Genomic DNA, 4,989 nt, shown 5'->3' on the forward strand with positions numbered 1-4,989 from the left:
TTTGTCATCTCATCATTGTTGGGGGGAATCTGTGGTTGAGGGCGACAGTATGTGATTCCCTGTGACACTTTTCTCCTGTTGCATCAGTCGTTGGTGTTTCAGTTGAATTTGCAGTTTGCAGGACATTCTCACACTCAGTATCTTATTTGTACCTCACAAGACTCCTGGGAGCCTTAAGTGACCTGCCACGATTTCCATGCATGTTAGCGGAGGTGCTGGTCTTAGGCAGAAACCTGAACGCCTCCTGCACCATGAACCATGCTAAGAGGAAGCCAGGTACGCTGCCGACGCCTCACGGCTCGGGCTTAGCGGTCATATCCCCACTTCGCTGATGAGGAAACGCAGTCAGGTTGTAAAGTGACTCCTCGAGGTCCTATAGTTTGTTTTAAAGATTTTATTGATTTATTTGTCAGAATGAGAGAGAGACAGAGGGAGATAGTTCTAAAAAAGCCAAGACTCGGCTCCCAGCGACTACTTTTTTCTGCCGTCTTCTGCTGCCCTCGTCTTCGCGCCTCATGCTACAAACCGTGACTTCGGTTGCATGCAGCCTCTCCCACCCTCAGTGAGTTTGATACAGCGCTTGTCAGCACCTTCACGGCCAGTCACAACTGAGCTGTGGGCCTTTCACTCTCTGCCGCTCCTTCATCAAACGTCCAGATCAGCTCTGCCATCTTGGGGACTTCCCTGGGGAGAGCCACCTCAAAACCTGGCAGCCCCCACTATTTACTGTCAGAGCCAATTTCTAATCTTCTAACAAAGCGCAAGACGCTACAGGTCTGTGACTGTTGAAAACTTCACTGAAGCTAGTTGCCTCGGGCATCTCACGGGGCCTACTCAGCAATGGTCACATGTTCTTGTCGCCGCAGAAACTCTGCATTCGGGCGTAAATCTGCAGGGAGGTCTGCATAACGTGTATGCATTCTCTCGTTTATTCTGGAGCCAGGTAGACTTGGTATCCTGATTTTATTGATGAGGAAATTGAGGCTTGGGGTAATCACATAGTTTGTCCAAGATCAAGGTAGGTACTGAGTAACAGGTCTTCTGTTTCCCCAACCTACTTTTACTGTAGAAAGTTCTAGCCTAAGACTGGCAGGAAGAAACGAAGCAGTGATAGATGGCCCGTAAAAATCTGCATGGTCTGTAAGCCCTAAAGCGAAGGCATATTTCCTCTAACTTGGCAGGATAGGACAGGCGAGGTTGCTGTCTGTGTCCTGGAGACAGGGTTGCTAGGAATTTTCGAGCTAGACCTTGTGCTCACCTGGTGTGTGGTTGGTTCTGTTTGAGTCTTCGGATGATGAGTGAGCTTAAGAACGTGGAAAGAGCCACTGACCCCTGGATTCGAGTCTGAGTTGTGTCACTGATAAGCCACATAGCCCTTGCTGGGCTGGTAGCCTTGTCTGAAGATGAAGGTGCCTGCCCAGGTTGTGAGGTGGGGTGGGTATGGAAGTCTTGTTTCCCACTGATGTGCAGTGCCCTTAAGGGGTCTTACTGCCTGCACCCAGGCAGAGCTCGGCCTGCTGCAGGTGCTGTCATGGGGACTTGGATGGTAGGCATTTACTGGAGCTGAATGGCTGTCCCTACCACCCTGAGGTGGGCGCCAGTATGGCTCTCAGCGGAAGCCCCTCCTCGTAAGTCAAGGGTAGGAGTTAGCATTTTGATGGGTGTCGTTTGGGCAGAGACCTGAAGGGGGTGAGGAGGCAACCGTTGAGCTACCTGGGGAAAGTGTTCCAGGAAGAGGAAACTCAAGTGCACGCGGCCTGGGAGGCCAGAGCATGTTTTGTGTGTGGAGAGAATGTAGCGGAAAGGTCAGTTGGAGTGGAGTGAGCCAGGGAGGGTGGGAGAAAGGGACCAGAGACAGCTGAAGCTCCCAGTCATGCGTAGGCTACAAGGACTGTGACTGAGTCCGAGTGAGGTGGGAGGTTTTCACCAGGCAGGTCACAGAACTTGGCCAAGAGCTAGAGTGGAGGCTGGATTTGAACCCAGGTCAGCCCAGTGTTACAGCCTGTGCTGTCTCTGGGACAACCATCCTACAACTCCGCCCCACCCCCCAAAGGGGGAAAACAAAAGCAGCCTCTGTTAATATGTAATAAGTCCAAACATTCACAGAGCTCTTGGTAGCTTTCCAAGCACTTACTCATGTTACCTTGCTGGATCCTGACAAGTGGCAGAGGCAGGATCCTGCCACGCGATTTGATTGCCAGGACAGTGCTGGCCAGACCTTACCCCTGCGGTGCCCGTCTGTGGTTCCCTGGCTTCCTAAGGGATGGCCTACCCAGCCCCGGCTCTTGGGCTGTTCCCCCACCATGAGTCCTGAAGTTCGCCTCTGACAGCTCAGGAATTGAGACCCACCTGAGCAGCCCCCTGGGCTTAGCTTGTTTTAAGTTCAACTCCAGAGTCTCATAGTTCATGTCAGACTCTTGTCTCCATCGTTAAAACTGTGCCAGGTCAAGGTGTGTTGTGTCAGACAGCCTCTTAGCACTGTCCTTCCTGTGCCAGGAGACAGGCCGTTTCAGGAGCTCAAGGTCACACAGACCCAGTGTGTGACCGCCTGGCTTGGAGCCACTTCCCAGTAGCTTGGTCCGGGCCCAGCAGCAGTGCTGGGCAGCCAGCAGCCCTCGGGAGGGGGCAGGCACAGCTGAACTCTGCCTGGTACCGCTCGAGGAATGCAGGGCATTCAGCAGCTGTGGCCAACTCGCAGGAGTCTTATTCCAGCTTGCCCAGGATGGGAGAAGCAGGGTTGTGGTCCTCCCACATACATAGGGAGTGCAGGTTTTGTGAGGGAGTGGGGAGCTTTGGGTGGTGCCCATTACCAAAGTCCTGTACCAGTAAGACAAGGCGGCACAGCAAAGTGTGTGAACATGGGCTTGGTCTGATCTGGGTTTGAATCCCGACTCCACATATAGGCTGTGTAATCGCAGGCTAAGCTGCTTAGCACCTCACTGTCTCACACACCTGCCTTAGGACTGTTCTGTTCATTAAATTATACAAAGTACTTAGCACAGCACCTGGCCATAGTGGGTTTAGGGATTAGCTGGCCGTGAAGTCAAGAGTGGAAGTCAAGAGTGTTAGATTATGGGCAGAAAGGTCTTGTGTAGATCAGCATGGCTAGTTAGGGGTGGAGCTGGGACCCCCAGCCTCCAGACTGACCCAGGGGCTTTCTCCACTCCCTGTTCCTCTGTGCCCTCAACAGCAGGCCTGTGTAGAGACACTGAAGAGACCGGTGCACAGAAAGGCTGAGGCACTTGTCTAGAGGAGCCCAGCACAGGAGCGGGGCCTCATGCAGTGGCAGCAGGCATGGGGTGAGGTGGGAGACTTCAAGAGTGATCTGGGGAGGTCACAGAGGACCAGACTTGGCACTTGGCTGGAAGTGGAGGTGGAGGGGAGAGAGATGCCCAGTCCTCTGGCTTTTGTAGCTGGGGAGCTGGTGGACTCAGATGGGGGGTAGTTGGAGTAGGTTTGGAACAGGAGGTGTGTACAGGTAGGTAGAGAACTGGGACTTGAGTTCGAGGGTCCTGTGGGACATCCAGGTGGAGATGCCCAGGGTGTGAGAATTTGTGCAGAGACAGTAAACAGCTGGGGCTGGAACCCTGATTTTCAGACCCCCAGAAGCTAGAGCTGGTTCCTTGGTGCATAGACCAGCCTCTGGTGGCCTTGGCTGCTTCTCCATGGTGCGTCTGTGGCTTCCTCATACAATGGGCTGCGAACTGAAGATGGGGCTTCTCTTCCCGGTCTGGCCTTGACCTTGGGTGGCTACTGATGACCTCCTCATCTGCCAGATGAGGTAGTGAGACCAGCTGTTTGAGGGCTGCAGCATTCTGGGTAACATCCCAGGATCCAGAGGGGCCCGGAGTGTCCTGAACACTTGAGGCAAGAGAGGCAGCACTTAGGAGCCATGGCCTTCACAGTGGAGAGAATTAGCTGAATGAATGATGAGTGCCTGAGGAAGTGAGTGAAAGAGGATTGAATGAAACAGTGTAGGTGTATGAATAAGTGATGGAGTGTGCCTTAAATCCTTTCTAGAACCAAGAGGCAGAGAATGAATAAATGATGGATGTGTGCACTATTCAGCAGGCGTTAGCCAATGAGAGCTGTGGCTGTGTCCGTGCTGGCTCCTCACAGCGGCCTTTCATCCCCACCTGAGCCCGCCCTGCAGCCTGGACATGGGCTGGAGAGGGCTGGAGGGAGCCGGGGCTCTGGGTTAGGATGGCCCAGGGTCAGGAGCCCTCCGGTGTGGGGGAAGGGCATCAGGAAGAGGCTGTGGGGGGAGGGGCACTCTGAAGGTCCAAAGCCTAACCAGTAATTTCCTGATGTTTTCCGGAAGGCAGGGGCTATGGGAAGCTGCAAATCATCCTGGTTCTGGTGGCTCCACATTCCTGTCAAGCCGGCAGCTGAAAATCCCAGCTTTTCCTTATTTCTGGCCCCACCCGTCCCTATCCAGCTACTTGATCAAGATCAAGGTACTTCCCTTCTGCCTTCACCCCCACCCCCTTATGTTCCCTTGGGGCCGGTGGACAAGGGATGGTGGTCGCCTCTCTGGTCATGGTTAGAAAGTGGCAGGGAGCCTAGGTCCCAGTCCTGACACCCCCCCCCCCGCGCCGCCCCATATAACTGGGGACATTTCTGGTGCACCAGTTAACTTGTCTGAGCCTCGGCTTCCTCTTCAGTCAAGTGGAGAGTGTCCTCACCCCCTACCTGCCTCCTGGACCCTCTTAGTCTTAGCCTATAAAGCTGGAGAGTGTGCTACCGGTGCTGGGTGTTACATTAGTCCCCAGGCGTGTTGTGCTGTGTCACCTGGAGGAGAGGCGGACCCTCTCTAACCTCTGTTCTATTTTAGAGGAAGAAGCAGCTCCCTCTTAGAGCTTCCACAGCAAAGTCTCACTTTCTGTTTCAAACAGGAAGAGCTGCCTTGCTCACAGTTCCGTGTAGATAGTCAGGTAAGTGGGAGACAAGCAGTTCATTTCTAGCGTCTGACAGCCTTGTCAAGTGGTC

The sequence above is a fragment of the Ailuropoda melanoleuca genome, chromosome 15 (assembly GCF_002007445.2).
Source record: "Ailuropoda melanoleuca isolate Jingjing chromosome 15, ASM200744v2, whole genome shotgun sequence".
Classification (NCBI taxonomy): Eukaryota; Metazoa; Chordata; class Mammalia; order Carnivora; family Ursidae; genus Ailuropoda; species Ailuropoda melanoleuca.